A 17,476-nucleotide genomic window follows, 5' to 3' on the forward strand; every position below is an offset into this window, starting at 1 on the left:
AACGAATTACCCCTGATTCGCTATGACCTTTCGTTAAAGAGATAACGAATTAGAAAGTCCAATTCGTTACCTGGACTGATTCGTTATATGGACTGGTTCGTTATGTGGACTGATTCGTCAAGGGACCAATTTGTTATAAGGTTCAATTCGTTACAAGGACCAGTTCGTTATGATAACCCAATTTGTTAAGAGTAGTGTAACGAACTAGAAGTTTAACAAAATGACAGAATGGTCCCTGGACTTAGAAAAAGAATGATTTAATTACAAAGAAGCCCTTAGACTTTTAAGTTAGCAAATTAATTAATGATTCAAAATCCTAATGGAAAATGTGTTAAGACAGTTAATGAAAATAAAATTTTTCCAAGCTGACCTGGCAGCTTAACCCCAGCCAGGGGCTCTGCCCCTTGGACCCCGCTAGGGGCTGCCGCCCCTAGAACCCAGCTGCCAGGGGCGCTGCCCCCGGACGCCCGTTCGTTGAAGGTTATAGCTAGATTAGAAACGCGATGTGAGTAGTGATAGTTAATTGATATGTGTAATTGTTATACAGTTAGTCAAGCACAGCTAAGGAAAGGAATAACAATTAACGGTGAACGTAATCGAGTTCAGGCGAGTTTCTAGCCCCATTCCTTATTGTGTTTTCGGGGCTATGTGCATACTCGATGTGATTAGTTAATACACTTATCCTAAGTGATAAGTGTATGCCGTATGTGTATTATGTGAAATGTATGAATGATTCTTGTTGGTACGTGAACGATCTTCGGATATTGCATGTACTACCAGGTAATGGTTTGATGTATGTACGTATGAAACTTACAATTATGTATATAGAAAAGTATGGTATGGATATATGGATGAAAGGGTGACCGGACCCTAATAGTATCCAAGGATGGAGGGTACCAGACCCTAATAATATCCATGGATGAAGGGAGACCGGACCCTAATAATATCCGAGGATGGAGGGTACCGAACCCTACTAATATCCGAGGTATGTAGGTGAAATGCCCTTTATAATGTATGGTTCACTATGAATGTGTATGGACGAATGATGAATATGATATGTATGTGATGCGTACCTTCGGGCACGCATATGTGTATGTAAAGCAAGTTTGTGATTAACTAGAACTCACTCAGCGTAGCTGACTTTTAGTATGCACGCAGGTTAACAGATTGAAACAGCTGGTTTGAGATGGACACATGGCAGGATTGAAGAGGCTAACATCTGAAGATTGTCGTGATGTTTTGAATGTTATATTTATGTTATGTTTTCAAAAACAAATTATGGATATTTGTAACGAATGGTTGATGTTTTATATTATTCCGCGAAAGTTTTAATTAACTCTGATATTTAGAACTGTGTTTATGAGTAAATCCAACGTCAAAAATGACGCACCAGTAACGGGGCCTTACATCGATATCCAGACTTTATTTGTCTTTACAACAGTTGATAGGTACACATGTCTGATATAAGTTGGACTGTTAAAACATACTTTAAGGAGCACACATATTTGCAAACAAGAGATTTGAGCTTGTGCACCATAAATTGGTTGGATAGGGAATTGAACCAACCATTAAAAGCAACAATTCAAGCACTAAGCCAAGAGATCTGGCAGAAGACTTAACAAAGAAATATCATGTGCAGATTACCCCATATCATATGAGCAGGGCTAAGACCATGGCTGAGAGGAAGGTACTTGGAGATTTTCAAGCTCAATATGGTTATCTAATGGATTAAACTAAAGAGCTTATTAGATCTAATATAGGTACATAAGTGAAACTAGATGTTAAACCTTGTTGCAACTCTAGTAGTCCCACAAGGCATTCAGGAGAATATATATATGCCTTGGTGCACTAAAGGAAAGGTTTAAGCTATGTGGTAGAGATATACTTGGTCTTGGTGGGTGTTTTATGAAAGGGCCCTTTCCATGACAGACTTTGACAGCTGTTGGAATTGATGCAAATAATGGAATTTATCCAGTAGCATTCTAATTGGTGGAGGTTGAGACAACTGCTAGTTGTACCTGGTTTTTGGAGTGTTTGAGCAAAGATCTGAATCTATATTACAATAGTAACTTCACCTTCATAAGTGACGGGCAGAAGGTTTGTTTACACGAATTTAATTGTTTTCTTATTTTACATACATATGATTGTTTTCTTATTTTACATACATTTAATTATTTTGTTTATGACATAATACCAGCTATACAAAAGGTGTTTCTAAGTGTTGAACACAGGTATTGCTTAAGGCATATACGTGAGAACATGAAGCCAAGGTGGTGAGGTGTTATGTACAAAAACATTATTCAGACATGTGCCTTTGCAACCACACAACATGAATTTGAAAGAAGTATGCAAGCAATACTAGATAAAGATAAGGCACTCCATGATTGGTTGAAAAAGATCCAACCGAGACACTGGTCAAGAGCTTATTTCAGTGGTATGTACATTTCACTAGCATAAGTTGTTTGATATAAGTTGTTTCATTAACATGTAGATATAACTTGTTTGATGTTATATTTCCTTGAATTTATTGCACTTAGGCCAAAATGTGATGTTTTGTTGAACAATCTTTGTGAGGTCTTCAATAGGCAACTACTTCTTGCAAAGGACAAACCATTTATAACTTGCATTGAGTACATTAGGGAATATATGATGAAAATGATGGTTGTGGTGCATAAGACCATTGCTAAGCGTCAAGGGCCATTAACACCTGTTGCCACAACCTTATTTGAGAAAATCAAGACTGAAGTAAATCTATACACTGTTATTTGGAATGAAAATACCAAATATCAAGTTACTGGTCCTACCAATGAGAAAAGAGCTGTAGATATGGAACCAAGGACTTGCTCATGCAGAAGATAGGAACTTATGGGCATGCCTTGTATTTATAATATGGTCATGAATGGAAAATGTGATGGGATAGCAGAGAGATGGGTGGATGAGGCCTATTGGTTAGTGACTTGGAAAAAGGTTTATGCAAAAACATTAGAACCAATTAATAGTATGGAGTTATGGCCAATCTCTCCATGCCCAACTACCTTAACAGCCCCAAAGTATCACAAGCAAATATGTAGACCAAAGAAGAAGATAAAGAAGTCTACTGAGGAGATTATTGAGTTAAGCCAAAAACTTTCAAAAGGTGGTAAATTGACAAGGGAAGGTGGGTCTGTAACATGTGACATTTTCAATCAGGTGGGACATAACAAGAGGTCATGTGGCAAGAGGGCACAAGGTGGGTCTGCTAAGGCTGGTAAAGCTGTTGGAAAAGTTGCTGCAAAACCATCTGAGTCTGGTAAGGTTGCTGCTAAAAGAACAAGGGCTGGAAAACAAGTTGTGGGTGCTAATGTTGCTGGTAAAAAGGGAAAGGGCCGGAACAAAAGGTGGGGCTGCAATTTAGTTATGAAACCAGTGTTAGGTTTATGTAATGAAACTTATGTTATTATGTCTTTGAATTTTGTGTTTTGAAACTTGTTATGAAACTTGTGTTTGTAAACTCTTGACAAATGTATGTGTAATGCTATTATGTATAACTGTTAAGTTTATTTTTAAGTGGTTGTCCTTGCAGTTTGTTTATGAAACATATAGATTGTTGCATGACATAACATGTAATGAGACGTGAAGTTCATTTACGGATTTCATTAGATGCCAAAACGTGTCATTTCATTGATACCAAAAAAAACCAAAAAAGGCCATTTCATTGATGATTATATTGAACAAAAAGTGCCACTTTTATGTTGCATGACAAAAGTGCATAATGCATATGCATTTCATGAATGCAAAATTAACTAAGAAAGAGTTCAACACACACACAAACTCAATAAACAACAAAACATAAAGAGCTAAATATCCATCATTAACACAAACACAATTACATGCATTACATTGATACATTAGAGTACTTGCATTAGGCCACAAACAATACTATTACATAAAAGTACTAAAGTCAAACATAAGAGTACTAAAGTCAAAGTCATTGAAATAGATAATAGCAAATGAAAAACACCCATGAAATGTATAGCATTTCTTTCAGCCTTTTGTTCTCATTTCTTATTTCTCTTCCAATTTATTCAAGTTTTGAGTTCAACTTACACAACTTTCTTACATTTTCTTTATGCTTGTTAATTGACTTCAAAAGCCCCAATAAAATAGCAGCTGCTCTCAGACACATGGGGGGGGGGGGGGGGGGTTCAAGGCAAAGAACAAACCAGCGGTTTCATCCCTTCCAATAAAACATTATGAATTCAATTAGAAACTGGAGCAACAAAGATGAATTAAGTAAAAAATAAAAAAATATATCAGTCTGGTGCAGCAATAGAATCGTCAACCAGGGTTATATGATGTCCAGGATGTTCGAATGATGGTTGGCGAACCACAATAGCACATAACCATGATCGATTTGAGAAATTAAGGTTTCTGGGATTTTGAGGAAGTAGGGTTTATAAGATAATGAATTAGGGGAAATGGGTTTATAGACAGGGAGAGAGAAAAGGAGAAAAGGAAAAGGAAAACAAAACTATAATAGTGAAATCACCCAAATACTCATTTAAATAATGAAAGTACGTAAATACCCGGGACTCAACGGATGAAAATTGACGGGGTTAAAAAAAGGTACTAAAATGCAATTTTTTTGAAACTAAGATATCCACTTGCACAAAATAGAAAAAATGTACTAAAGTTGCGTAGTTTAGTAAACCACAGGTGCTAAATGACACTTAACTCGGAGATTAATTAACAACTTAGTCAAGTTTGGTTGTTAGTTTTTATAAACATAGGATACGTTTATAAAAATATATTTAAATAAAATTGTTTAAATGTGTAATATTGAATCTTCTACTTAAAGTAAGTCTTTCATTCAAACCAGCTTTGAAGACTTAACCACAATTAAATAGGCAAATCAAGCCCCTAACGCTGTGTTCCCGAGTTCATTTATGGAAAAAAAAGGCAAGGAAAAGAAAGTTTTCTCTCCTTATCTTTTCTTTTGGTATCTTCTCTTTTTCTTCAACTTATTTTCCTTCCAAATCTTTCTAATTTGAAAAGATACAAATTCTTTTATTTTACTTATCATTTTCTCTTCTCTCCCTTCCTTTTCTTTCTTTTAATAAAACTCGTGAACACCTCTTTTAACTTTTTCTTTATTTTCCTTTCTTAAATGAAACTCGGGAACACAATATATTTGTCAATCTCTACTTTTTATTTCCTTATCTTTCTTCAGTTAAATAAAACTCGAAGCATGAACCTTTGGTCGAAGACATTAGCATTTTAACTCGTTACCCTCGACCAACCCTTTGTTTTACTTAAAAAAAAAGTAGTAGTTTTCCGTAACAAGTAGCTTGTCAACCAAGCTTCTTTCATTCACATTCAACATATTCCTAAATTCTTACTCCAACCACACACACACACACACACACACACACACACACCATATTCTACCACCACAATGGCTGCCAATTCTTCCCATCAGAACACCAACTCATCACCCACCAAAAACAACGGCGACCATCTACCGTCCGACTTAATCTAAGACCTCGATCTCTACCGCTTCGTCTTCGGCCGTGAAGGTAAACGCAAGCACTGGTACTGTTTCGCTCCGATGCCGAGGGTTAAGCGAGGGCGAGGCGAGAAGAGACCAGCCGGTGGAGTGGCTCGGTTAAGGATATTGTGGGTGCGGGTGTGCAGGGGGTTGTCTTGGGGACTAGGAAGACGCTTGTCTTTATTTGGGCGATTCGGCTAAGACGGCTGTCAGGACTAAGTGGATCATGTATGAGTATGCATTGGTTGATCAAAAAATGGTATTTTGTTTATATAAGCTGTTCTATTTTAGAAATATTATTAATTGTGTATGGTGTTTATTTGTTGAAGAATTGAATTAATTTGTAAACTTTTAGTTAATGTTTTGAGTATTTGGAATGTTCAAAAAGTTCGTGACTCGAGCTTGCCTCGAATAAAACTAGCTAAAAAACTTGGTTTTTAATTTTGTTGATATTTGTTTAGAAAGTTTTAATTGGAGTGTATTAATTTGTTTTATGAAGTCTTAGTTTTTGTTGATTTTGGTGTGAATTGCTTGTTTTATGTGACGTTAATGTGTTGAAGAATTGAATTTATCTGTAAATTTGTGATTAAATGTTTGATTATTTTTCATATACGAAAGTTTAGTAGCAGAATAATGTTTATTATGTTCATTTGGTGAAGAATAGAATTAATTTGTAAAATTGTAGTTAATGTTTGAGTATTGGGCTGTTCAAAAAGCTCGTGGCTCGTAGTTTGCTTGATAAAAGCTTGAATTAAACTTGATTTGAAACTACTTGAGCCGAGCTGGCTCATTTTTGTAATCGAGCCGAGCTCGAATCATGTTTGGCTCAGGTCATGGCTTGGCACGTTGCTCGATCTAAGGCTCGTTTTAACTTCAAGATCGAGCTGCCTCGTTTAATTTTGAGCTCAAACCCACCTTGGGTCGACTTGGGTTCGATGCGTGAACAGCCCTTGTTCGTTCATATACAAAGGTTTAGTAGTAGAACAATGACTTATTAGTTGAATTAGTTTGTAAATTTGTAAGTAAATGTATAAATTGCTTATTTTATGTTCTATTTTAGAAATATTAGCTTTAATGTATCAATCTGTTTCATGAAGTTTTAATTTTGGGAATTTTTTTATGAATTGCTAATTGTATGTGTTGTTTATGTGTTGAAGAATTGAAATAATCTGTAAATTTGTGATTAAGTGTTTGATGTTCATCAATACGCAACAGTTTAGAAGAAGAACAATGGCATAATCTATTTTAAACATATTAGTTGGTGTGTGTTAAATCTGTTTTATGAATTCTTAATTCTGTTAACTCTTTGGTACTAAGTGTTAATTTTTTGTGGTGTTTGTGTGTTTAAGAATTGAATTTAACTAAAACAGTGCTTAATCAAATGGTGTTTACATAAGTTTACTCAACTGATGTAGACTTGTAGGCGGATTATATGATTAGATTGGTAAAGAAACATGGCATACTTCAATACTTCATCGAACCAACAATCAAAAGTTCTCTTTCACACAAAATCTTGACTAGATTAACAAGCTTAAAGGTCATTGAATAGTTAATTGTCTTACAAATGATTCATATAGTGAGGGTAAATCAAATTGAATGTTTGATGATAGATAAGAAAATTCTGGTTTCATTTAACAATCAAAGCATGCTTCAAGACTAAGAAAATGAAGGGCAGGATGTCACGTTGGCTGTTTTTTTTCTTATTTCTTACTTACATTTTACATTTACTAATCCTTTAGTTCTCTTTATATTTATCAACAAATTTACTATAATATATATTTTATTTTTGGTAACTTTTACTTTTTTGTGGATCAGGCCAAGGCTTCTTGTGTTCTTTGCCGAGTGTTTGCCAAATCTCACCACAAGTGCAACACCACAAACGATAAAGATAAACCGAAGCCTTTTAACGAGCCTGTTAAAACAGTGTGTAACGTTGATACTCAATGTGATGTTATGGTAAGTTATAACTTTTAAGATCATTATACCTTATGTATTAAAATTTGTCTTTTGGTTATATAATTCTTCCTTAAATCTTTTCTTTTATGTTTCCTTATGTATTAAAATTTGTCTTTTGGTTATATAATTCTTCCTTAAATCTTTTCTTTTATGTTTCCTTATGTATTAAAATTTGTCTTTTGGTTATATAATTCTTCCTTAAATCTTTTCTTTTATGTTTAATTTTAGTTCTGGAATGTATATGGTAATTTTTTTTAAATTATTTAGCTCATATTTTATTTTTCTTCCAACATTGAATTCCTGACTTTGTTATTAGTAAGTAGATGCAGCTAGGGTTAGAAATTTAGAAATTATATTTAACTATTTGTAAATTGTGAATATTGAAAACTATGTCGTTTTGATAACCGGATCTTAAACTTGTGATGTTGGCCTTTTAACTCATTTAACACATTACTTAAACGGATTAGGCGTGCCATAAACAAGTTAGGGGATTTCAATTCATTTAGACACGTATGTTACTGTGTCATACATACTGTCGTTAACGTGTCAACCTGTTTATGACCCGAATTCTTTTAACTGTATTCACTTACAAAGCTCATTTTTTAAAGGGAGTAGCGTAATAATTATCTCGAGTTATTATTCATTTGTGCAGGTGAATCTTATGGCTTTTGAAGGAGACTTCCTTGAGCTAAATGATCTTCTAACCCCACTCTAGTGGGTCAAACAAAATCCAATTTATTAATGGGCTTGGTTATTTACCACCAACTGAATGATGATATATCTCAACTCAAAATGGAAAACATTATAGGTTTAATGGAAACCTTGACAAAATTTGTCCCAATATTCAACAGCTGTGAAAATGACAATGTTGCCACAAGGTATTTTGTTTGTTATTTCCACATTTGTTTTTTGTTTTCAATCTTGTACACCGAACCGTCAATCGGGTTTTTTGGATTGGGCATGCAGATTTGACAGCCAATTTTGGTGTCACGGACAGAGCGGTGGCTAGACCAGATGCTTCACGTCGCTTGTGTCAAACAGGCTGTTTGTTTTCGGGTTATATTTCTGTTTCTAAGTGGATTTACTTTACTTTATCATGTTGAAGGATTGTTAGTTATGTAATTAATGGAGTTGTATTTCTATAATCTGATTTTACAATGTGATAATAATGTGTGTAAAACCAAGCTCAGGCTGAGCTGAAGCTTTACAAGACTAGGGATTTAAGTAAGGCGAGACCAAGCGAGCTTGGCTCGTGTTAGTCTCGCCTTACTTAAATCCCTTATGAGAGCTTGGGCTCGGGCTTGCACTTGCACTTGGCTCATTTCAAAAGCTTGAGCTTGCACGTGCACGTGCACGTGCACGTGCTTAGGTTTTGAGTCGTTTTTTTAAAGCTTGAGCTTGACTTGGCTCGATTTGTTTATTATTATTGATTAGTTTATATATGTTTTAATTTTGTTTTTACATTTTTGAATTATCATTTTTAATATAATATAATTTCATTTAGTTATTTTTATCATAACTTTATATATAATAAATATTATTATATATACATGTATTTAATGCATAAAATAATAAAATATATTTTTATGGGGTAGTAAAAGGGGTTTGGGTGTAAATTTGGTGATCAATGGAATGGTTTAATTCTCATAGTGTATAATAATATTTATATGTTCCAATAAATAATAAAATAAAATATATAAATAGGATGTTTACACAACATACATGTTAAATTTGGTGTTCTGTAATTCACGTAATAGTATTTACCTTGTATATATGAGCATTAACCATAATAATAGTCAATTGTAATGCCTAGACTTTATATCTTCAAACACTTTTGTAGCATTTGGTGTTTTGTAGCATTTGGTGTTAAAAAACCTCCAGCCTTTTGACATCGTCTTTCTCACATTAATAATCCTCCTTGTCATGTACTTTCTGATATACTTTAAAGCACGTGATCGCATGCTCGTCCCTTGCTCCAACCAATTGCTTGTTAAACTCTCACACATATTGTTTAGTTGAATACCAGATTTTGTCCTACCCGAATAATGGGTTTTTGATCATGTTTTAGCTGAAATCTGGTTAAGCCAATCATATAAAGTAGCATATGCTTTCTTTATTTTCTCCATAGCTTTCAATTCAATTAGTAAAAGGATGGAAGTGGCACTAGCTGCTTTCAAGAACATGTGTTTGAACACATCTCCTTGTCATTGTTTCTTCATGTTCTCGTGGATGTGTCTTAACATAAAATTGATGCTCAGCCCTAGGAAACACATATTCTAATGCTGGAATTACGCCCTAAAACAGCAAACAAAGTTTACAGCAAATAGAAAGGCAATTAACAAAAACAGCAAACAAAAACATAAAAAAACAGCAATTAACAGCAACAAAACAGCTAAAAAACACCAATTAACAGCATTAACAGAAAGAATAACAACATAAAAAAAATAATTATCAGCATCAACAGCAACAAACAACAATAATAGCATTAACAGCTTTAAAAAAAGCAATTAACAACAAAACAACTTAAAAAATAGCATTAACAGCCTAAAAAACAGCAATAACAGCCTTAAAAAAACAACAATTAACAGCATAAAAAAACAACATTATCAACAACAACAAAGGAACTTAAAAAACAGAATTGACATGCATGTCATTACCTTTTGACAGTCATCAATAAAGGTGTAAGGCCCCGTTATCGGTTCCTCACATTTGGACGTTGGATTTACTCATCAACATAGTTCTAAATATCAGAGTTAATAAAAACATACGCGGAATATAAAAACTTTCATAAAATATTACATTAACCATAACTTGTCTTTAAATAAACATCTTGTCTTTCAAAATATCATAATATTAAACATAAACGTCTCGAGCCTCCCGATGCCAGCCTCTTATTCAATGCCACGCGTCCCCTCAAGCGAGCTGCATCATCCTACTCACCTGCGTGCATACTAAAAGTCAGCTACGCTGAGTGAGTTCTAGTTAAACATACATTACACAATACATTCATCCTTACATACTTTCATTCATACTTTCATACTTTCATTCATACTTACTTACATTCATATCTTACGTTATAAAGAGCATTACGCCCTACATCCCTCAAATATTATTAGGGCTCTGTACCCTCATTCCTCGAGTATTATTAGGGCTCGTTACCCTCTTTCCTCGAGTATTATTAGGGCTCGGTACCCTCTTTCCTCGAATATTAGTAGGGCTCGGTTCCCTAGTTCTCGAATATTAGTAGGGTTCGATTCCCTCTTCGTTACCATACAACCATACCTTTCCTCGAATATTGTTAGGGTTCGGTTCCTTCTTCGTTACCATACAACCATACATTAACCTTCTTTTATTAACTTAATAACTTCCATGCATATAGGATACATATCATACTTACATTATACATAGCATCACAACCTGACAGTACGTGCAATATCCGAAGATCGTTCACACACCGGTAAGCAATCATTCATACATTTCACATCATCACATAAGGCATAAACTTATCACCTAGGATAAGTGTATTAACAACACATCGAGTATGCACATAGCCCCGAAAACATATCAAGGAATGGGGCTAGAAACTTACCTGGATCCTGTTGTGTTCGTCGTTAATTGTTATCCCCTTCTTTAATTGAGCACGGCTAACTGTTAAATATATATATTTTTGTTAATTAACCTTTTACTTGATTAAGTTGGTATTTTAGTTAACCAACATGTTTCTAAGTTGGGCTTGTTTGTTTAGATGGGTTATGGGCTTAGCATTCTTGTGGACTTAGTTAAGTCAGGCCTAACTGTCCTCTATCTGGGCCCAACTGGACTCAGGCCCAAGACCCAACAGAGAACTAATCAGCTGAGAACCCTTTGGCAGAGAACTCGTGACCGAGAACCTGTGGTTTGACCGAGAACTCAGGTCTGGCCGAAAACCCAAGGTGGCCGAGAACTCCCAGCTTTGACCGAGAACCCCCAACTTTGACCGAGAACTCTCAGCCTTAACCGAGAACCCTTAGGTCAGATGCTATCAGCTCATTTTTTCTATCTTTTTGTTTTTGCCATTAGCCTAGTAGGTTACTGTTGGTCCATATAATGAATTTTAACCCCCAAGACCACTCTTCATAACCATTTACTCGCCCAATGTCATCCCATTATCAAGGTTTACCCGTTTCTAGCATAAAGCTTGAACCTTTATCATAAAAGCGTTCTTTAGGCTAGACCTAGGGTTTCCTTCGTGAACGGTAACTAACCGTATGTCCATTAAGTCCATTTTGATCATCAAGTTTGCATTTTTATAAAACATCTAGACCCGATCTACTCTAGGGTTAAGTTTCATGACAAACCGTTCACAAAAACGTAACCTTTAAACGTAAAGAACATACCTTTAGACGTTTGCAAGGTCACAGCTGGCTTGATTATGAACTTGGATCGTATATCTAGCTTGAGTAATGAAGATAAATCAAAGGCCTATGCTCGTTTGATCTTGGATCTCATCTTTCTCCCTTGCGGCCGAAAATGGAAGGGTTTGTGTGTGTTTATGGTGTATAGAGAGAATAAGATAGATAAGATGGATGAAAATGGAAAGATTTAGGGTTTAAGGGGTATTTATATTCCCTTAAGCCCATGGACTTAAAACCCATCTTTCCCTTTTAGTCAATGATTAATTCCCTTTACTTAGCCTACTTATCTTCCCTTTAATATCTTTATTATTTCTTTAACAACTTACGTAGACTTGTCATTTATAAGAAATAATATATAAAATATTATTATTCGAAATTTTGGGATGTTACAGAAGGTGAAGTTAGCATCGATAGGCAAATCAAGAGTATCTCTAAGGCACTCAAGAACCATGTCCATGAATGTAGAGTTTCGTCTTCCACAAGTGCAAAAGCAACCGGATAAATACTATCATCAATACATACTGAAAGTTCATATTTGACCTGGAAATGAGCCTTTCATAAAACATCCATCTAGCCCTAAAAATTCTCTTCCCAACAATTGAATACCTTTCTTTGTGGCGTCAAAACATAATAAGATTGCTAGGGTCATGACATGGTTCCACATCTATTTTGACAGCTATCTGGGTTGGCTTTTACCATTTGTTCAAAGTAGGCTCTAAGCACACCGTATTGTTGTATAAAATCACCATTTTTTATTATTTTTATCATTATCAAGCTTCTTTGCTCGTCTCACTTTCACTTCGGAAACATGGATATGATGCTTCTTCTGGATTTTGTCTTGAAGAGATTTCACAGGGATTGTAGGATTTGTTTCAATTTTCGACTCTTATCTTCTTCGCTATGGTGCCCATAGTGTATTAGCCCAATAACCCTAGTTTGGAGACACTAATGTTGGTGGGAGATTGTCTTCACACACCATTAATCTGAAATGGATGGTCTTGAGATTTGCATTGGCCAGGAGCAAGTGAGTTTAGTTTTTTTTTTTTTTTTTCACTTTGAGCCTTAAGGTTTTCCTCAGTTGGCAAGTTTGAACCCTCACCTCTCATCAAAGTAGGATTCTTACCCAAACACACTACTCCATACCCTATATTGTCATTTTTCTTAATGCAAAGCTCTTTTCCTGATGCCACTACATATGTTTAAACATTTGGTTCATCGTATGTTTATCTTCAATTAACTTACCAACATAGAATGGGCATGCATCACTCCAAGGCCCAACACTAATTGCTTTTCTTCTTATCATCTGTTTCATTGTGTCCAACACAGTGGAACTATCTTCATCACTATACACAAGGTCAAACTCGAGACTTTTCTCATGTCCGCCACCTTCATAATCATCTAGTGCGTTATCTGTGGCATTAACATCAATGGCATCGACATCAACATTATTTTTGAAGACTATCATGTCCAGGGGCGAAGCTCTTTGAGGACCGGGGGTGGCCCCGGTCACTGCCGTTTTCTCTGTTAGTAGAGTAAATTTAGTGTTTTTTTTTTCAAAATTTTTATAGGTATTAAGCGCGGTCACCCCCGATGTATTTTTCCAAAATGCTACCGGTCACCACTGATTTTTTTTAAATATAATACCCCATCGTTTTTTTTTCTAAAACCTCACAGTATTTATAAACAAAAGTTACAAAATAGTAGTCGAATAGTAAAAGATTTGTTTTTGTAAATATTTTAGGTCTTTGCAATTCTTCTTTTAGGTATTCACCATTAGGGATGAGATCGGTACCGTACCGGCACCGATACCAAAATATTCGGTTTGGCACCGGTATTGAAGGTAAAATTTGAGTTAAACCAGTACAGAAACTCAAAACTTTGGTACTCATTCGGTACTGACGGTACCAAATCTGTATCGATTTCGGTACTAGTACCAATACCGAATTTATTTATCCCTACTTACCCTTCCTCTCACATTATCATGAATATTTTAGGTTTTTCTTGGTTAAAAAATTATTTGTTTTTTTTTTTAATTTTGAGAACAATTGTTTGAATAAATGAAGAACAATTAGATATATAGATGTCATATTGTTTGATCCGACCCGACCGAATCGTCGACCTGAAAATTTTTGAGTCTGTGGCTTCGATCACCCACACGACTAAGCTCAGGCTTCGCCACTGATCATGTCTACTTCTACATTTTCCAAATACTCATATCCAATTCCTTCAGTAGTGTAATCTGAATCATCCTCTGTTTCATATGAACCCGATTCATGTGAATCGCTTTCATTACCCTCTTCCTCATTCAACCTTTTTGATGTGTACATTATATCAACATCAACTCAATTTACCTCATGCTTATTTTCATTTGCAAAGTCAAAATGGGAAGAAGACGATACATTGTTTAATAAATTTGAATGCCCATGTTTCACATATATATCAACCACCTTAATTCCACTTCTTACAATATCAAAAATTTTCTTAAAAACAAATTTATTGAAAGAAAACCCTAGTTCGAACTTACTGTAAGTGTCGATAGAAAGCTCCTCGTCATGAAGACGTATCCTCCACACTCCACGGGTCATCGAAGATGGAGAATAAATAATATGAAGAATGACGTAGAAGATCAGCGAGGATGAAGAAGAACCCTTGTCTTAGTTTCAATTTCACGGTTTGAAGAAAATGACAGCTGTTATTTGATGTTAGGGTAATGTTTTCTAGATATGGTATATTTGATAACACAAGGGAATTGACAAAACATTTTAAGTCCTTGAAACAAATCTTTCAATGTGATATCAACGATCTCATTGTTAAGCGGAAATTAACAAGAGATGATTCAATAGAAAACAGTAAAACACGTAAAGAATACACAAGGAATGCTTTAAAACACAAGTATATTACGTCTGGTGCTTAAGCACTTTGTTACATAAATAACTCGTTCAACAATGCTATGAACGGCCAACCAAAACCTAGATACAATGTGTCTATATAGGTACTACACCCTAGCCCAACATAATCCTAAAGCCCACCGTGATAACTAGGATCTCGGTTTACATATAAACCCAAAACATAGTATAAACAAGCCCAAAACTTAAGTACAAACCAAACTAATATAGGCCCAACAAACATTCTTAAACTAAATGACTTGGTGAACGTTTGTTAGATTGCGGGACTCAATCAGTTCAGTTTTTAAACCTTAAGGATTCAAGCAGGTCATTTTTTTCAGGAACTAAATGTGTCTCCACTAAAAGACCAAATTGACTTAAACAGTAATTTTCTCTATTAGTTATAAAATTTAAGGGTCTGTTTGTTATTTATGTAAAGTATGTTTATGGTCAAAGGCAATGTTGTAAAAGGGTGTTTATAAGGCCGGGTACTCCCCGAGTTCTCGCTACAAGGTATGCCGCCGAGAGAGTTTCTTTAACTCCGGCTAGTTACTAAATTAGTCGGTGGACTTGAGTCGATCTTGACTTAAAAAATAAAACATAATTCGTATTCTTTAATATTTAAGAACAAATGCCATTTTTTTAATTAGCGATTAACAATTTAAAAATGATTCTCTTATTTATATTGATATTCACATATTTTTTTTAAATATTAGTAAACTAATGATATTTTACATATATATAGTATCCAAAACTTAGTTTTATTTATATTTGCCATGTGCGAGTAATCTCCGAGTACTTCCCGAGAACTCCGAGCACAGCCAATTCCCCAGTCGGCCTCCTAGCGACTTTTGCAACCTTGATCAAAGGTATTATTGTAAATAGGTTATGGGTCAGTATGTAATTAGGTTAAAACGGTTGTGACTAAAGTTGTGTCGGTCAAAGTCGTCGCTTAGTAGGGTTTATATACCTCTCCATCGATCACTTACAATTCTATTAGACAAATTACATATTCAATAATATATATTCAATTTGCATCTTAATTCCATATTCAATTGATGAATTGTGATTTTCTGATAACCAACAATACCTTATGCAGAAGAGGTAGCTTTAGATCATCATAGGCTACTCGACACTCGACATGTATTAGGAGAGATGATACGAAAATTAATATTAATTAATATTTAATATATTATTTAAGTTTATCTATTATCTAGTTTTTATTATACTTTAATTGTGTTTCCTTATCGTTTATCTTTTTCTATTATTATGTCTTTGGTATTCCTATATATTGTAATCTTTGTTTAAAAAAAAGAATAAGATAAAAATATCATAAAGCTATTCCAACTTCGGTTTCTCTTTAATCTTGTTCTTGGAGCCTAACCCACTCTAAGGGTCTATTGGGAGATTGACCATCTCGAACTGGTTTTTATCAATTTGGTTCTTTCATTGAGATTTATCATGCCATGGCAACGACATTCTGCCCTTGAGTAAAAGGACATTTTTAAGGGTCGGGAGTTGATTTGACCATGTAAACATCTATTTGGATTAACAGTGGTTATCTAAAATCTTGCAGGATAAGTTTTATATTTAAATATCATAATCTGTTTATTTTTAATTGAGTTTAATTTGGAATTGAAGTCTTACTTCGTTCATATTTAATGTTCGATGTTTTCATAATGAATAAGAAAGAATTATTGTTTTAGGTCTATTTTCTCTTCTTCTCTTGTATTTTTGGGAGATTGACGGTTGTCTCCGATAAACCGTATCAAGATATCACAATTAGCTCAAATGTTTCTTAATTATATTTTTGTTAGTAACATAATAGTTAAATATATCTCTCTTTAGGCTGCAATTGTACCATTTATTGGAGTGGGATGATCGGATGAAATGTAATTGTAAGTAATATATAATTGTTAAATAAATCTTTCTTTTATCCAACATAGCATTTATTTCAATTACACCTAAGCTGAGACGTTACATTTAAGAGTTACTTTTATGTTATCTTTGTATTTATGAATGAACTGTTATGCAAAAATTCGGTATACATCACTAACTCCACTGTTCATTTGTTGGCCATTCGTTTAAAACTTAAACGAACACTTAACATAAAGATACACGTTTCAACCCGCCAACCCACCAACATAACACGATTAACACAATAACACCCCTAATAAGATTATATAATTAGACTTGGACAAACTTCGTATTTAGCAAGTATATGTGTGACATTCGTCAAATTCGGGTCTCGATTGTATTCGTATTTGTACTGTTTTATGTTGTAAACCGACCCGTTTTGTAAACCGAAACTCATGATATATAAAATATTGGATTTTTATGTTACCAAATCATCCTATTTGTTCAATTTGAAAAACCCCTTTTACGGATTCGAAAACGGCTTTAAAACGACTAAAATACATAAAAAACGAACTTCAGGACGCGTAACGAACAATAAAAGACGAGCTGGGCCAACCCCCCCTGAACACGCCGCCCCGCCCGGACGGGGGCTAAAGTGAGCTCGCGCGGCGCCTCCGGGTGTCTGCACACATTTCGTTTTTTGTTTGTTGTTTTGTGCTTTGCTTGTTTGTTTAACCAACCTATTTGCATGTAAACATAAAAGAGAACCTTGCAAAGAAGCTTTGACCCTTACTCTATATATACACACCCATCTTCTTCATTTTACTCTTGCTACATCTCTAAATTCTCTCTCAAAC

The 17,476-nt window shown here is 34.7% G+C and overlaps 1 long non-coding RNA gene across 1 annotated transcript; it reads left to right on the forward strand.

Moving 5' to 3' along the window:
- Positions 1–5,635: 5,635 nt before the first annotated feature.
- Positions 5,636–8,633, forward strand: LOC143555953 (uncharacterized). The gene is made up of 4 exons (XR_013139290.1): positions 5,636–5,786; positions 7,343–7,483; positions 8,136–8,361; positions 8,450–8,633. It is a non-coding gene; the product is annotated as an uncharacterized LOC143555953 (long non-coding RNA).
- Positions 8,634–17,476: the final 8,843 nt, after the last annotated feature.

Source organism: Bidens hawaiensis, unplaced genomic scaffold, assembly GCF_021521415.1.
Source record: "Bidens hawaiensis isolate Kalapana, Puna unplaced genomic scaffold, B.hawaiensis_p1.1 tig00018419_1, whole genome shotgun sequence".
Lineage (NCBI taxonomy): Eukaryota > Viridiplantae > Streptophyta > Magnoliopsida > Asterales > Asteraceae > Bidens > Bidens hawaiensis.